We start from the raw sequence: 18369 nt of genomic DNA, 5'->3' as shown, positions 1-18369 counted from the left end.
GACGCTCTCTGAGCTTGCTTTTCTTGTAGATGTTTCATTATCCAAGCTAAGCAACTTTTTATTTTATTTATTTATTTGCTTTGTCAATCGCTTACAAGATACTAGGTATAAGAATAAACATAGTTATGAATACATGATAGAGACTTATAAGAAAAATAAAAGAAACAATAGGACAGGGACGGTAGGCACGATTGGTGCGCTTATACAAGATCTCTTAGGAAAGGGGTGAGGTCAATAGTAGACAGTCTAAGGTTAAAGTTTTGGGGGTTTGGGGAAGAAACCACAGTCAGGTAGACTATTCCAGACATTGACCACTCTGTGGCTGAAGTCATATTTCCTGCAATCAAGTTTGGTGCGATTAACCTTGAGTTTGTATCTATTGTGTGCTCTTGTGTTGTTGTGGTTGAAGCTGAAGTATTCATTGACAGGTAGGACATTGCAATGTATGATTTCATATACTGTACTTAGATTGGACCAAAGACGGCGTAGTTCTAGGTTTTCAAGGTCTAGAGTTTCAAGTCTGGTGACATAAGGTATTCTGCAATGCGTAGTGCTTGTCCCTAAAATGTGTGCAAAAAAACCCACCAAGCTCACAGACTATCAAGACCCCTCAAGTTTGAGTTTTCTTGGAAACTGAGGTGAAAATCATACCCCACTCAGCAGAAGGTGACTCTTCCAAGCTTTGTGTGGGAAGTCAACTTGAATTTGCCTCCAAAAGTTGTGGGTGCTCCAACACCGTATATTTTTAAGGGGAAATTGGGCAATCAAGGTTGACTCGACCTTCCATCCTTCCAAGGTGGGTAAAATGAGGACCCATATTGTGGGGTCAGTATGCTGACTCTGTAAACTCCTGCTTGAGCAAGAGGTTGACAAGGCCTGGAGGCTAGATTCTGCCCACGAGGTGCTTAGATTTGGCCCACAGGGCCACCCTAGAAACAGCAAAGGACTGACCCGCGGTGCCTCTGTCAATGAAAACAGCTCAGGAGGGCTGTGCATCCTGCCACCTGCTCTGTCAATGAAAATGAAGCTGGGGGGGCACATGTGGTCGCCTCAAGTTCTGTTTTCACTAGCAGAGGGCAGTAGGAGGCTGTCACAACTGAAAATGGAGCTCCGGAGCCCGTTTTTGCCGGCAGAGTGCCCGGGCCACCCCAGACGCCCCCAACACGAGTGACATCAAGCTGCCCGTGCCCACCCTGGCCCCCACGATCAAACACGACCCTCATGTGTCCCTCGATGAAACCAAGTTTGACACTCCTAAACTAGTAGAAGTCCTCCAAGATCCCTTCCAACTCTTTTATACTGTCTAAAATCCTGTCTCTTACTCTTCTTGCTTCTGGCTACTCATTTTTACTAAAAAAAAGCTAGTTGCAGGATACAGCTAGTTTCTTATGCCTGTCCCACTAGGCCAGTTAGGATGGGTAGAAGCAATTTGAGAGGGACAGTCCTGTATGCAATCCAGCTGTAAGCCACGACAAGCTTTAAACTTGACAGCTAGAATCTTGAATTGCATCTGGAAGCACATAGAGAGCCAACCTAGGAGGAGGAACTGAATCTTCCAAATACTCCCTGAAGAACAGCCCCACGTAGAGTAATTCAAGCGGAAGAGGTTTAAGGCATGAGTGACCACGAGCATATTTAATATTTAAGGTATTTAATTTAATAGTTGGAACAATGATGTGTATAATGGTCCAGAACACACAGTTGTAGTAGATTGGTTGGAGAGTGCAGGTTCTACATTAGGACTGATTGCTGGAGAAGGCGGAGTTGCCGTTTTCCCCGCCTTTTTCTTATGTGTGTTTTCTTCTATGCCGTTTTGGCTGGCAGGGTGTTGCAGGAGGCTGTCCAGGCTGAAAACATGGTGTGGGGAGCCATGGAGGGAGTGCCCCATTTTGGCTGGCACGGTGTTGCTGTCCATCTGCTGTCCATTCCGTCTCCCCTGGCCAGCCAACCCGTGGAAGAGAACTACAATTACATTGAGGACCTGTACATTGCGCGAGTCAAAAAGAGGGCTGTGAAAATGGGCGTTGGTTCTTACCTGACACTCCCCTTCTGGGCGAGCTGCAAGGAGCATCCAGAGTGGGAGGTGCTTCAGTCTCCGCTCTCACAGGCTGAGCTTGAATTGAGGAACGCTACTCCTCCTCCACGTGACTCCTCCGTAGCGTTCCCCAGTTTTGCGAGGACGAGAAGAAAAAAACGTGTTCTCATCCTAACTAACTAGTGGATCATTGGCCGAAACAAGATTCCCCATCAGACAGTGAAAGTTAAGGGTGGGGCTGGATGCTCCTCGCAGCTCGCCGAGAAGGGGCGTCTCAGGTAAGAACCAATGCCCATTCTCCATAGAGCTGCTCGGAGCATCCAGAGTGGGGCATACCAAAGCTTGGCTGTCCTACGGGAGGGACTCCGTCTGGTTCGGAAGCCCCTCCCGGTCCTTGAGGACCCGCTGTAGGACTCGTCTGCCAAACGAGGCCTCCGCTGAGGCAAATATGTCACTCTTGTAACGCCTAATGAAGGGAGACGGGGAGGCCCATGTGGCAGCCCGGCATATATCAGTGATTGGGGCCTGGGTGGCCCAAGCTGCAGAAGTAGCTGCGCTCCTAGTGGAGTGAGCTGTTATTCCACTGGGTACTGGCAGAGTTTGTGACAAGTAAGATCTAGAGATAGTTGCTCTGATCCAGCGGCCGATAGTTGATGGAGATACTTTGTGACCCAGTGTTTTGGGCTGGAAGGAAAGGAATAGGGATTCAGACCTCCTAAAGGGCTGAGTGCGCTTGATGTAAATGCGCAGGGCACGTCTCACATCCAGGATATGCCAGAGTGTTTCCCTATCCCGTGAGGGTCTGGGGCAAAAATTTGGGAGAATGAGTTCCTGTGCCCTGTGGAAGGCTGAGTTGACCTTGGGCAAGAAGGTAGGGTCGGGCTGGAGAACCACCCGATCGGCGTGAAAAACGCAGAGGTCCTTTCTAACTGATAAGGCTGTGATTTCCGATATCCGATGGGCAGATGTAATGGCCACCAGGAACACAACTTTGAATGTTAAAAACTGGAGGGTGGACTCCCTTAGAGGCTCAAAGGGGTGTTTGATAAGTGAAACAAGGACCTTATTAAGGTCCCAGGTAGGGTACCGGTGAACAGTCGGAGGGCACAAATTAGTGGCTCCTCTGAGGAATGCCCTAATGCGAGGGTGGTGGGAGAGGGAGCCAATGTCGCAAGAGATAACAGTTGTTAAGGCTGCGACCTGTCATCTCAAGGTGTTAGGGGAAAGCCCTTTATTCAGTCCCTCTTGGAGGAAATCCAAAATCTGAGCGATCGAGGGCGAGAGTGGGTTGACTTGGGATTTGTGACACCAATTACAGAAACTATTCCAGGTGGCGTTGTAGATTCGGGAGGTTGAGGGCCGCCTGGCAGCCAAGATGGTGTCAATAACCTGGTTAGAGAACTTCTCGTTCTTTAAGCGGTTCCGCTCAACCTCCAGACGGCTAACTAAAGCCATTGGGGATCCGTATGCAGGAGGGGCCCCTGAGAGAGAGAGATCCTCTCCGGAGGAATCCTCCAGGGAGGGGCTACTGATAGATTGCGGAGGTCCGCAAACCATGGGCACCTGGGCCAGTAGGGGGCCACCAGAAGCAGTTCCGCCTTCTCGTGGATCAATTTCTGGATGACTCTGGGAACTAGGGCTAGTGGGGGGAATGCGTATAGGAGCTCTGAAGGCCAGGGACAACGTAGCGCGTTGTGACCCTCCGCCCCGTGGGATGGGTACCTCGAGAAGAATCTTGTGAGTTGAGCGGGGATGCGAAAAGGTCCACTACCGGTTGACCAAAGATTGTGGACACCTCCCTGAACAGTGACGGGTGGAGGCGCCACTTGGACTGGTCCACCGTGGCCCTGCTCAACCAGTCTGCCTGGATGTTTGAAACTCCTGAGATATGTTCTGCTTTGAGAGAGAGGAGTGACAATGACAGAGGCGCTTGGCCTCTCATCAATCGTATGGACTGTGTGCCCCCTTGTCTGTTGATGTGTGCCTTGGCTGTGACGTTGTCCGTGAGAATAAGGACATGATGTCCGCGTACCTGAAGGAGGAATCTGCGCAGGGCCAGATGTATGGCGTGAAGTTCCAACCAGTTTATACTGCATACTTGTTCTGTCTCTGACCATCTGCCGTGCTGTGAGTGAGTGGATGTGGGCGCCCCATCCGGATAGGCTGGCGTCTGTGGTGAGGGTGAGCCTCTGGGGCTCCTTGAAGTAATGACCTTTGTTGATGGCAGGGTTGGTTCACCAGAGGAGGGATGTGAGGACCCTTGGAGGTACCCTGACCATGGATTTCGAATTGCTTCTGCCGAATCTTTGAAATGGAAGCAGGAACCACTGTAGGTATCTGGTGTGTAAACGGGCCCAGGGAACAATGGAAATGCATGAAACCATCTTACCTAATAACTTAGACAAGTCTAATAGAGTTACCCTTTTTGATCTTCTAATCTGTATTACAGATTTCTGGATACTACGGAGTCTTTCCGAGGATAGGAAGACCCTTCCTTTGACCGTATCGATTACGCACCCCAAATGGGTAATTCGGGTAGACAGTGACAGTTGGCTCTTTTGCCAGTTGATGAGGAACCCATGGTCTTGGAGGGCAGAGAGAGTAACTCTGGTGTCCCTCTCTGCTTGACGTCCGGAGGGGGACACGATGAGGATATCGTCCAGATAACAGTGGAGGCATATGGGAAGGTCCCTAAGGTGAGCCGCTAGTGCCGCGAGGACCTTGGTAAAGGTCCTAGGGGCCGAGGCCAACCCAAAGGGGAGGGCCACATACTGGAAATCGAGATTATGGTAACAGAACCTGAGGAATTTGTAATGGGAGGGCCAGATTGGGATGTATAGATACGCTTCTGAAAGGTCTATAGAGGAGAGCCAGTCCCCTTGCCTGGTGGCCAAGAGGATAGACTGTAAGGTGTGCATCTTAAACTTGCGATGAATCAGGTAACGATTAAGTCGTTTTAGGTCTAGGATTGCCCTCCATCCGCCTGAATGTTTGGGAACCACAAAGAGGTGGGAGTAAAAACCCCGCCCTCATTGAGAGGGTGGGACGGGTTGGATAGCCTGTATGTCGAGGAGATGCCGAATAGTGGAATCCATCAAATTGCGTTTGGTGGGGTCCTTGGAAGGGGGGATGCCATGAAAAAGTCGGGAGGGGGCGGACTGAAATTCGAGGGCAAGACCGAATCTGATGGTGTCTCTAACCCAGGCATCGGAGGTAGAGGAATCCCATTGGTCGGCGAAATGTCTGAGGTGTCCGCCAATGGGTGGGGAGGTATGGGATCTATCTTGGGCACCGGAAGGGTCTCCCACCTGATCCCCTTGTAGCTGCCGCCCCTTCTCTTCCTGTTGCCCGAGTCGGCTCGATCCTGGGATTGGGGAGGCTGAAAGGAGGGGGGTCTTGGGTACCTGGGCAGGAAGGAAGACTGGTAGAAGGGTCTAAAGGACCCTCTCCGAAAGGGCTGAGGGGCTCTGGGCTCTGATCTCCAAAAAAGAGAGGGAGAAAAATTTTCTTGCTTCGGCTCTCAACCAAGAGGGGTTCCAGAGTTGGGCCGAATAATTTGTCTCCCTTAATGGGAGCGGTGGCCAATTTGACTTTGTTTTTGATGTCCGCCTGCCAGTGTTTGAGCCAGAGCAGGCGGCGGGCTGTGACATGTGAAGTTATAGCTCTAGTGGAAAACTTAACTGAATGGTAGGTGGCGATGGCCGAGAATTCTGCTGCGGCCACCAGCTTAGCGATGTCCTGATGTGCCCTTACATTAGAGGCGGGGACATGCTGTTTTAATTGGCGGAGCCACCGGATAGAAGACCTGGTGAAAAAGAAAGCGGCCGTGGCCGATCTAATGGCCCAAGCGTCAGATTGGTGAGCCCGGCGCAAGGCCAGTTCAGCCTGCTTGTCTTCAGGTTTCAGAGCCTCCAGAGCATCACTTGGGGTGGAGGAGGATGCTAAGCCAACAATGGGCTCATCAACCTCGGGGGTATTGAATAGGCTAGAGAAGTCTGAATCGAGGTTGAAAAATCTCTTATCCTGGCTGGATGGGGCAGGAGGGGCCCCTGTGGAAGCCAGCTATTTAGATACTAGGTCGGAAAAAATAGGCAGAGTTGTAATGACTTCAGCCTCCACAACGGGCTGCTTGAAAATGGAGTCCTCTGGTCCTTCCACTGAGGAAGGGGGGTCAGAGGGAGACTGAGTGTACAGGCCAGAGATGTTTTTGGCCTTAAAGAGTAGTGATTTATACAGGTGTGGCTTAAACAGACCCACAAAGGTGGGTTGGTTGGGGGTGAGGCCCTCATCCTCGGACATCTCCCCCTCCATTGGCTCCATCTCCGATAGGGGTTCACTGTAATGTGTCGACCCCAATTTGAATTCCTCCTCCTCCCTGAATTGATCCAGACCCCCTTCCTCCTCCTCCTGCTCCCTTTCTGGAAGAGGGCTGTCCCTCTGTGAGCATACCTGACCGTGGAGAGGATCTGATCTGGGCAGGGATCTGACAGATATAGACTCATGTTTGGGGGCCATCGGGAAGAAGCCGGGTCTGGACATCTGCTGGAGACCTTCTGCAATCCCTTGGCGGATAGCCAGCTCCATCCATGATCTCATTTGCTCTGGAACCTCGACTATGGAAGGTTTCTCTTGGCGCAGACCAGCGGCTGTAGGAGTAAAGGTAGCTTCGGGTGCCCGTCTGGTCGTTGTTCCAGGAGCCTGATGACCCTGGGGTGAGCTGTGTCTGGATAGGGAAGAATAATCTGGGGGGGTTGAGTAGAGGTGGAAGGAGTGGAGGGTGGGAGGGCTGGAGGCACCGAGCGTGACTCCCTGGTTCGCCTGTCAATTTCCTTCTCCAATGCCTTATGGCGCCTTAAGGCATCCTTCTGAGAGGCCTTGGAAGTTTCCTTAGCCTGCCTGCGCAAATGGTGAGATTTAGATTTGGCCTTCAAAGAAGGGCCTTTAGAAGAGTTGTCATCTGCCATATTAAGGAGTAAAGATCGTATACAAGGATACAGAAGGCGGTTGGCTCGCCTAGGGTTTGACCTGCAGCAAAGGCCGGGTGTCCTTTCAATTAGTCCGCGCCCCGCTTTTTGGAATTTTGATATGTAATAAGAGATATAATTATATATACAAATATATATATTATTATTATTACTTTTTTATATATATATATATAAAAATATATAAATCTGAACCGGTATAAATTTGGGTCCTGGTCCAGTAAAGGGAGTAACAACTTGGCTGTTAGAAACTAGCAAAAAAATTATAAAGGAAAATAAGTTGATCGATTCTCCAATTAGCCGAATGAACACCTGAGGTCAAGGGAAAAAAAGGGAGAGATAAGGTGCCTAGCAGTTGTCCTCCCAGGTGGAACTGGAAGGGAGAGGGGTGCTGCTATTACATCACCCCTGAGTCTGACTGCGGGATAGGCCAACAATATGTCCAGAAAGGAACCAAAAGGAAGTTACAGGAATCCAACAATGAGGAAAATTGCTCTAAGCAGGCTGATAAGGCCTGCTTTGATGAGCTAAGGTGGCCCGCAGCAGTGAATCAGCAAGAAACAGAAAAAACAAAATGGCGCCCGACCATGAGGCAGCACCCAAAATGGCGGACGCCTACTGAGCTAGGATATCGGGGCCTCTCAGGAGCAGAATTACGCTCCTCCGGCAAGCTCAGAATGCGGGGGGGGAAGCGGCAAAGGAGAGAGTCGTCTCTTTCTTAAAGGATTAGCGTTCGTGGGGGCGGGAAACCAGTGGCACTTCAAAAGCGCAAGAATCAAGCTGCTAACAAAGGCAGCGTGGAAAGCGGCAGGTAGAAGATTAGATCAAGGATGGGGGCGGGTAGCGCGAGAGCGCTGCTAAACTGCCCGCTTTTTCCCCCCTAAGGAGCGAAGAAAACACTCCCCTGAGGTTAGTGGAGGAGACCAATTGCGCAGAGGCTAGGGAAAAAACCAATCAAACCTGATAGCCAGAAAAAAGAGAAGAGATCCTGAATCGGCCAAGGAGGTTATTCAGAAGCTGCCTGTCTCTCATGAGGCTAAGCATAAACTGAGGAACGCTACGGAGGAGTCATGTGGAGGAGGAGGAGGAGCATTCCTCAATTCAAGCTCAGCCTGTGAGAGTGGAGACTGAAGCACCTCCCACTCTGGATGCTCCTCGCAGCTCTATGGAGAATATCTACAGACCCCTCATATCCTGGACATAAATTGTTTCAATTCCTTCCCTCAAAACAATGCAACAGAGCACTGCACAGCAGAACAACTAGACACAAGGATAGTTTTCCCCCCTGAAGGCCATCACTCTGCTGAACAACTAATTCCCTCAACACTGTCCAACTATTTAAGGCTGTATTACTATTATTCTTTTCATCCTTCCTATTATCTATCTCCTCCCCACTTATGACTATAATCTTGTTGCTTGTATCTTTATGATTTATATTGGTTTACTTAGTTTCCTAGCATGGTTTGGACCAGGGGAGACATGATAGCAGTCTTCCAATATTTGAGGGACTGCCACAGGGAGGGAAGGGGTCAAGCTATTTTTCAAAGCACCCGAAACCCAGACAAGGAATAATGGATAGAAACTGAACAAGGAGAGATTTAACCTGGAAATAAGGAGAAACTTTCTGACAGTGAGAACAATCAACTAATGGAACTGCTTGCTCTCGGAAGTTGTGGGATCTTCATCACTTGAGACTTTCAAGAAGAGATTGGACTGCCATTTGTCAGAAATGGTGTAGGGTCTCCCGCTTGGACCTCCCTACAAGGTCCCTTCTAACTCTGATTATCTATTATCTGTTATCTGACTTGATTGCTTATTTAGTATCCTATGATTATCACTAAGTGTTGTACCTTATGATTTTTGGACGAATTTATCTTTTCTTTTTATGTACGTTGAAAGAAAATGCACCAAAGACAAATTCTTTGTGTGTCTAATCACACTTGGCCAATAAAGAATTCTATTCTATCCAGCCCTCCAAAAAATCGAGTTTGATACCCCTATTCTATGCTGATTTGTGATTTACCTCACAATTTACCTCAAGATGTACTGATGTGCCTGACTATCTTGTTTGCTGTAAATATATTTATTTATACCAAGCTACAAGTTTATGTCAGCTTCACGGACACTGGCTGTGCAATTCCCTGAAAAAGTATCCTGCTCCCACTTGGCCAGGAAAAGGTACACCTGATGCACAACTTAGAATTGCACAAAAGCCCAGCTAGCCAAAGCGACTTCCTCCTTGAGCAGGAACTACAGGTCCAGGAAGGATCCCCAGATAGTCTGTTTGGGGCAGTGCCACCCCATCCAGATGGTGCCACTCATGCCTTCCTCGGCTGAAGCAAAGACTGCTGTACCCCATCTAGGCCTCTGCAAATAAATTGTGGTTTACTGCAAATAGCAGTCAGAGGAAATCATCATTGTTTTTCGCAAAATGATTTTTTGATGAATTCTCAGACTAGCGTGAAACTGCAGAAGTGGAACAGAAGATCAGTGGGCTGTGGCAGAATAGGACGAGGCTATCACAGGCACACAACAAACCAACTGTGTGCTTTGTCTGCTAACAGAGATCTGAAATAATACACGGAAAAATAATTCTACCAAAGCAGCAGGAAAGGAAACATGAGTTATATGTCTGTATATCTCTGCAGGCTGAACTCCAGATAGAGCAGAGTGTCTGACAACAAAGAGATTTCACAGTTAAAATGTTCAAAATATATCTATTTAAGTTATGATTATAAAATTACCCCTTACTCTACGCTTACAAGATCTCCTTTCTTGCTGCAAAGAAAATTGGAAGCTTATTCCTATTGTACTTTTTCTCTCCCCCCTCGTCTCTTTTCATTATTTTGTATTGGCTTTTGTTAGTTTTTAATCTTCTTAAATATTTATATTAAAAACACATATTTTAATAGGTAAGACCAGCTCTTCTCTGCACTCTTTCTAGGCCAGGGGTGTTAAACTCGATTTCATTGAGGGCTGCATCAGGGTTGTGTTTGACCTCGGGAAGGGGCTGGGGAGGGCATGGCTAGCTCGGTGTCACTTGTGTCGGGAGCACCTGTGGTGGCCTGGGAGGTCTATTGTCTAGGGAAAGGGCCAAACCCTTGTCCTCCAGAGCAGGGCTCTCCAACCTTGGCAACTTTAAGACCTGTGGACTTCAACTCCCAGAGTTCCTCAGCCAGCACAAGTCGTTGCCAAGATTGCTGAGGGGCACATACCCAGCCCAGCCCTCAAGCTCCCAAGGGCCGGGATCCCACAGCCCAACCCAGCCCTGCTTCCCCAAGGAAGTGATAGGATGGGAGACCACCAGGAGAGCTCAGGAGAAGGAGATAAGGGCATCATGGCGAAGAAAGGGCAGCAGGGCTGCTGGTGGCCAAGGGTTAAGACAGACCCTCCCTCCCTCTCATAATCTTTCCTTCCTTCCCTCCCTCCCTCTTCATTCATTCTTTCTTCTTCCTTCCCTCTTTTCCTTCCTTGCTCTCTTCCCGTCTTCCATTTTCCTTTGGGTTTCCTCTTTCCCTTTCTCCTTTCCTGTTTTCTCCTTTCCATGCCCAAATACAAAAGGGGAAACATTTCTCCTTTGTTTTGTTTTTGCTAGCCCTCTGCCAGTAAAAATAGAGCTCAGGAGGAGGCCCGTGCGCCTGGCCCCTCGAGTTCTGTTTATGCTGGCAGAGAGCCTGGCGCCATCACGGCCCGAGAAATGGAGCCTGGGCCCTCCTGAGATTCACTGTCGCTGGTAGCACCCCCTGAGTCTGACTGCGGGATAGGCCAACAATATGTCCAGAAAGGAACCAAAAGGAAGTTACAGGAATCCAACAATGAGGAAAATTGCTCTAAGCAGGCTGATAAAAGGCCTGCTGATGAAGCTAAGGTGGCCCATGCAGCAGTGAATCAGCAAGAAACAGAAAAACAAAATGGCGCCCCGACCATGAGGCAGCACCCAAAATGGCGGACGCCTACTGAGCTAGGATATAAAGGGCCTCTCAGGAGCAGAATTACGCTCCTCCGGCAAGCTCAGAATGCGTGGGGGGAAGCGGCAAAGAGAGAGTCGTCTCTTTCTTAAAGGATTAGCGTTCGTGGGGGCGGGGGAAACCAGTCAGCACTTCAAAAGCGCAAGAATCAAGCTGCTAACAAAACTGGCGTGGAAGCGACTGGAAGTAGAAGATTAGATCAATGGGGGCGGGTGCGCGAGAGCCATCGCTAAACCCCGCTTTTGCACCCCTAAGGATGAAGAAAATGCTCCCCTGAGGTTAGTGGAGGAGACCAATTGCGCAGAGAGGCTAGGAAAAAAACCAATCAAACCTGATGCCAGAAAAAGAGAAGAGATCCTGAATCGGCCAAGGAGGTTATTCAGAAGCTGCCTGTCTCTCATGAGGCTAAGCATAAACTGAGGAACGCTACGGAGGAGTCATGTGGAGGAGGAGGAGGAGCATTCCTCAGTTCAAGCTCAGCCTGTGAGTGGAGACTGAAGCACCTCCCACTCTGGATGCTCCTCGCAGCTCTATGGAGAATATCTACAGACCCTCACTTATCCTGGACATAAATTGTTTCAATTCCTTCCCTCAAAACAATGCAACAGAGCACTGCACAGCAGAACAACTGAACACAAGGATAGTTTTCCCCCTGAAGGCCATCACTCTGCTGAACAACTAATTCCCTCAACACTGTCCAACTATTTAAGGCTGTATTACTATTATTCTTTTCATCCTTCCTATTATCTATCTCCTCCCCACTTATGACTATAATCTTGTTGCTTGTATCTTTATGATTTATATTGGTTTACTTAGTTTCCTAGCATGGCTTGGACCAGGGGAGACATGATAGCAGTCTTCCAATATTTGAGGGACTGCCACAGGGAGGGGAAGGGTCAAGCTATTTTTCAAAGCACCGAAACCCAGACAAGGAATAATGGATAGAAACTGAACAAAGGAGAGATTTAACCTGGAAATATGAGAAACTTTCTGACAGTGAGAACAATCAACTAATGGAACTGCTTGCTCTCCGGAAGTTGTGGGATCTTCATCACTTGAGACTTTCAAGAAGAGATTGGACTGCCATTTGTCAGAAATGGTGTAGGGTCTCCGCTTGGACCTCCCTACAAGGTCCCTTCTAACTCTGATTATCTATTATCTGTTATCTGACTTGATTGCTTATTTAGTATCCTATGATTATCACTAAGTGTTGTACCTTATGATTTTTGGGCGAATTTATCTTTTCTTTTTATGTACGTTGAAAGAAAATGCACCAAAGAACAAATTCTTGTGTGTCTAATCACACTTGGCCAATAAAGGAATTCTATTCTATCCAGCCCTCCAAAAAATCGAGTTTGATACCCTATTCTATGCTGATTTGTGATTTACCTCACAATTTACCTCAAGATGTACTGATGTGCCTGACTATCTTGTTTGCTGTAAATATATTTATTTATACCAAGCTACAAGTTTATGTCAGCTTCACGGTTACTGCTGTGCAATTCCTGAAAAAGTATCCTGCTCCCACTTGGCCAGGAAAAAGGTACACCTGATGCACAACTTAGAATTGCACAAAAGCCCAGCTAGCCAAAGCGACTTCCTCCTTGAGCAGGAACTACAGGTCCAGGAAGGATCCCCAGATAGTCTGTTTGAGGCAGTGCCACCCCCATCCAGATGGTGCCACTCATGCCTTCCTCGGCTGAAGCAAAGACTGCTGTACCCCATCTAGGCCTCTGCAAATAAATTGTGGTTTACTGCAAATAGCAGTCAGAGGAAATCATCATTGTTTTTCGCAAAATGATTTTTTGATGAATTCTCAGACTAGCGTGAAACTGCAGAAGTGGAACAGAAGATCAGTGGGCTGTGGCAGAATAGGACGAGGCTATCACAGGCACACAACAAACCAACTGTGTGCTTTGTCTGCTAACAGAGATCTGAAATAATACCGGAAAAATAATTCTACCAAAGCAGCAGGAAAGGAAACATGAGTTATATGTCTGTATATCTCTGCAGGCTGAACTCCAGATAGAGCAGAGTGTCTGACAACAAAGAGATTTCACAGTTAAAATGTTCAAAATATATCTATTTAAGTTATGATTATAAAATTACCCCTTACTCTACGCTTACAAGATCTCCTTTCTTGCTGCAAAGAAAATTGGAAGCTTATTCCTATTGTACTTTTTCTCTCCCCCTCGTCTCTTTTCATTATTTTGTATTGGCTTTTGTTAGTTTTTAATCTTCTTAAATATTTATATTAAAAACACATATTTTAATAGGTAAGACCCGGCTCTTCTCTGCACTCTTTCTAGGCCAGGGGTGTTAAACTCGATTTCATTGAGGGCTGCATCAGGGTTGTGTTTGACCTCGGGAAGGGGCTGGGGAGGGCATGGCTAGCTCGGTGTCACTTGTGTCGGGAGCACCTGTGGTGGCCTGGGAGGGGTCTATTGTCTAGGGAAAGGGCCAAACCCTTGTCCTCCAGAGCAGGGCTCTCCAACCTTGGCAACTTTAAGACCTGTGGACTTCAACTCCCAGAGTTCCTCAGCCAGCACAAGTCGTTGCCAAGATTGCTGAGGGCACATACCCAGCCCAGCCCTCAAGCTCCCAAGGGCCGGGATCCCACAGCCCAACCCAGCCCTGCTTCCCCAAGGAAGTGATAGGATGGGAGACCACCAGGAGAGCTCAGGAGAAGGAGATAAGGGCATCATGGCGAAAGGGCAGCAGGGCTGCTGGTGGCCAAGGGTTAAGACAGACCCTCCCTCCCTCTCATAATCTTTCCTTCCTTCCCTCCCTCCCTCTTCATTCTTTCTTCTTCCTTCCTCTTTCCTTCCTTGCTCTCTTCCCGTCTTCCATTTTCCTTTGGGTTTCCTCTTTCCCTTTCTCCTTTCCTGTTTTCTCCTTTCCATGCCCAAATACAAAAGGGGAAACATTTCTCCTTTTGTTTTGTTTTGCTAGCCCTCTGCCAGTAAAAATAGAGCTCAGGAGAGGCCCGTGCGCCTGGCCCCCTCGAGTTCTGTTTATGCTGGCAGAGAGCTGCAGGCGGCCATCACGGCCGAAAATGGAGCCTGGGCCCTCCTGAGATTCACTGTCGCTGGTAGAGGCACTGCAGTCCAGGGCAGCCCTGTGGGCCAGATCTAAAAACCCAGTGGGCTGGATGCAACCCTCAGGCCTTGAGTTCGATAAAGTCTCAACATCTTTTTCGCATCATGGTGCCCCAAACTGAATGCAATAGATCAAATATGGCCTTACCAAGGCATTATAAAATAGTATTAAAACTTCACGAGATCTGCAGCCTGGAACTGAATTGGCTTTTTTGGCAGCTGCGGCACAACTGCTGGCTGCTATTTAAGTATTGCCCACAAGGACTCCAAGATCTTTCTCACAGTTATCACTATTGAGCCAGTACTCTAACCCTTTGCATATGTTTTTTCTTGCCTAAATGTAGAACCTTACTTTAATCCAGAGACTTTTAGGATTAGAAGAATAGAGTAGAATAAAAATAGAATAAGGATAGAATAGAATAGAATTCTTTATTGGCCAAGTGTGATTGTTAACCTAATCCTGCGTAGCTTTTTCTCTGGTAATATTACACTACTAACTAGAGCATACAAAACATTTGCTAGACCAATATTCGAATACAGGTCACCAGTCTGGAACCCATATTATGTATCTGATATGAACACAGTTGAGAAAGTCCAGAAATATTTCACAAGAAGAGTTCTCCACTCCTCTACTCGTTGCAGAATATCTTATGCCACCCAACCTGAAATTCTAGACCTAGAAAACCTAGAACTACGCTGCCTTCGGTCCGATCTAAATATAGTATATAAAATCATACCTTGCAATGTCCTACCTGTCAATGAATACTTCAGCTTCAACCATAACAATACAAGAGCAAACAACAGATACAAACTCAAGGTTAATCGCACCAAACTTGATTGCAGGAAATACAACTTCAGCAACAGAGTGGTCAATGTCTGGAATACTCTACCTGACTCTGTGGTTTCTTCCCCAAACCCCAAAAACTTTAACCTTAGACTGTCTACTATTGACCTCACTCCTTTCCTAAGAGGTCTGTAGGGGGCTTGCATTAGCACACCAACGTGCCTACCGTCCCTGTCCTATTGTTTCTTTTTTTATTTTTCTTGTACGTATCCATAACTGTTTTTACTTATACCTATTATTTTGTAAGCAATCGACAAAAATAAATAAATAAAAATAAATAAATTTGTCTCGGTGCAAATTGGGATCCCTACTGCAACCCCAGATGGCCAATAGAAATTAGCCACCCTCATCTTCTGCGCTTTCAAAATTAGAATATAAATACAAAAAAATGAAAATAATGTGAAACAAGAGAACAAAAAAATAGAAGGGGAAAAAGTAGAAGGGGAAAAAGAAAAAACACATTCCACTTTTTAGCATAGTAAAAGAAAATAACATTAAAGCAACGACATTTTACTTTTACACAATATCCACTAGCCGTTTCTATAATAAACCTAATTGGAAAAATCAAAATGTTGGCATTTCCCCTTCAGAAGCACAAATCCAGAAGTGATTTCCAAATGGAAACAAGACTGGATATGTTCTTTTCTGTGAAGAAAGCAATCAATTTAACTATCCATTTTCTGCTGTGGGAAATAATAAATATTTCTGTTTGTACTTATTAATCTTTATAGATCCTCATCATATACATACAGGTAGTCCTCAACTTACAACCTGTATGACTGTAGTTGTTAAATTAGTCAAACTGTTGTTAAGTGAATCCGCTTTGTCAGAAGGTTGAAAAGGGGGATTATGCAACCTAGGGACACTGTAACGTCATAAATATGAGTCAAGCGTCTAAATTTTGATCACATGACCATGGGGATTCTACAAAGGATGTTAAATATGGAAACATCTTAAGCCACTTTTTTAGTGCTGTAACTTTGAACAGTCACGCATCCCACTGAAAATCTGCCACAGGCCGACTGTGCCAAACAGATGTAGAAAAACACCACTTTGAAACTACTGGTCAGCATTACATCGGGCATACAGAGAAGTCCTTATTTATATTTATGTTGATTATTTATTTAGTATCCTATGACTATCCCTGTTGTTTCTTACAATTTATGATGAATGTATTGAATAGAAGAGAATATGGAATAGAAAAAGAATAATAGAATAAGAATATGAATTACAATAGAATAGAATAGAATATGGAATGAAGTGGAATAGGAAAAGAATAATATAAGAATATTAATTAGAATAAAAAATAGAATATGGAATGGAATAGAAAAAATATGACTATGAATTAGAATAGAATAAATATGGAATGAAGTGGAATAAGAAAAGAATAATACAGGAATATAGATCAGAATTAGAATAAAATATAGAATGGAATAGAAAAAGAATATGAATTAGAACAGAATAGAGAATAGAATAGGGAATAGGGAAAGAAAAACAATAACAGGAATTAAAATAGAATAGAGAATAAAATAAAATATAGAATAGAACAGAATAACAGATTTGGAAGGATCTTGGAGGTCTTCTAGCCCAACGCCCCCCATATCACCTCTGACAAATGGCTGTCCAATGTCTTCTTAAAAACTTCCAGCGTTGGGAGCATTTACATTACAACTTCTGGAGGCAAGCTGTTAATTGTTCTCACCATTAGAAAATTTCTCCTTAGTTCTAGGTTGCTTCTCTCCTTGATTAGTTTCCATCCGTTGCTTCTTGTCCTGCCCTCAGGTGCTTTGGAGAATAGCTTGACTCCCTCTTCTTTGGGGCAGCCCCTGAGAATATTATAATTATAAATAATGATTTATCACTTTGTTCCTTGTATGTACACTGAGAACTTACCTACGGGAGACAAATTCTGTATGTCCAATCATACTTGGCCAATAAAGAATACTATTTCACACCCAGCACCTCCGCTTCCGCTCCTGTTTACAGCCAGTAACTTTAATCCGAATCAACGCAGCACTTTTCCTTCGGAGTCGACCTCCCTGTTTCCAAAACCTATCGAAGAGGGCTGAACCGCATCCACCTCCTCGTGGTCTCCAATCCACCCCGTTGGCAGCCCAACCGAACGCGATGCCAAAGCGTGCTGAGCGCCCATTGGCTGCCTCCGCCTTTGACGTCATCCTTTCCTGCTGCCCGGCTCTCCTTCCTTCTGCGCTCCGAGCTTTGCAGCTGCGCTGGGACATCGCTGGCGGAAAGTTTCTCCTTGTTTCTTTTTCTCTGCAACATTTTGTTGGCTTCCGAACTCCTGTCTCCCCACTTCCCCTTTTTCTGTCCCTCGCCTCCTTTGCAAATCCTCTTCCCCCTTTTTTTTCTTTGGAAAGCAGGAAACTATAGGGCATTTGCTCCTTCCCCTACCCACCCCCTTGCCGTGAGCCCAGGAAGAGTTTTATAGCTGGAAATTTTCTTTTCTTTTCTCCGGGACGTGGGAGGAAGAGACCCCGTCCAGGAAACACGTCCCGGTGCCATTCTGGCGGGGCAGTTGCCCCCTCCCCTTCTCCTCCTCCTCCTCCCCCACTTGCCTCTGCCAGGGGAGGGGGGGCTTGTTGATTGATTCTGCGCCCCATCCTCCCCCGATCCCGAGTGTTTGGCTACGGGACACAGAGTCACCACGCAGCTGACGAAGCGAAAGGAGAAACTCTGCGCTTGGTGGTTTCCCTGCAGGAAGGAAAGGTAAGCCGTGGTGGGTCAGTGGCTTGATTCAAGGCTCAATCCTGGGAAATGCATCCTTCGCGCAAACCCTTTTTTTTCTAAGTCGGATCGCGCGATCTCTTCTCCTTTTTCGCCTTGGTTGGTGGGTTGTTCAGTGCGCAGGTTCTGCACTGCGGTTCTGTAGAATAGTTCAGTGCTCCAGCCCATCTTTCTTAACTCTTACATGCATTCACACGACCGGACGAGGGGGGAAAGCATCCCCCCCCCCCGCATTCGAGACTAGCATGTCGTGTGAACCGGTGCTTCAGAAATCTCTGGGTGAATGGAGATGTTGGAGAATTCCCTGTAAATTTTCCCTCACGCTGCCACTCTTTGGGGAAATAAAAAAAAATCCTCGGTTTATTATTTTCCTCTGTTTCTTCCTCCTCTCCAAATAACCACCGCTGGTTTTGTAAGCTGGGAGGAAAAATAAAACGAGTGACACCTTTAAATAATATCTCAGGCGCAGAGAGTTAAAAAGTTGACAAGCAAGATTTTGGGCCCTGCAAAAGACAGGTGTTGATCGCGGCAGAGTTTTTGCACCGACAGTTTGCTTTTATTTGGGACGAAGAAGCATCAGGTAGGATTCTTCCTGTTTTTGGAAGAGAGAACGAATAAATGAACATCTTCTCTCCAAAAAAAACCCCAACTAATTCCAGCTGTTTCAGGCCACTTTCTCCAAGAAAACATTTTGTGG

General features: G+C 46.7%; 1 protein-coding gene across 2 annotated transcripts in view; it reads left to right on the top strand.

Moving 5' to 3' along the window:
• Positions 1 to 17116: 17116 nt before the first annotated feature.
• The window catches only part of LOC113447966 (mitogen-activated protein kinase kinase kinase 3-like), a 90982-nt gene continuing 89729 nt past the window's right edge, over positions 17117 to 18369 (top strand). For both annotated transcript variants that reach the window (XM_087917548.1, XM_026718471.2), the window contains exon 1: positions 17117 to 17654. The gene's annotated coding sequence lies outside the window, so the exon portion shown is untranslated. The remainder of the gene's footprint in view (positions 17655 to 18369) is intronic.

Source organism: Pseudonaja textilis, chromosome Z, assembly GCF_049901715.1.
Source record: "Pseudonaja textilis isolate UNSWEBS1 chromosome Z, rPseTex1.2, whole genome shotgun sequence".
NCBI lineage: Eukaryota > Metazoa > Chordata > Lepidosauria > Squamata > Elapidae > Pseudonaja > Pseudonaja textilis.
This window is presented reverse-complemented; position numbering and strand designations above follow the sequence as displayed.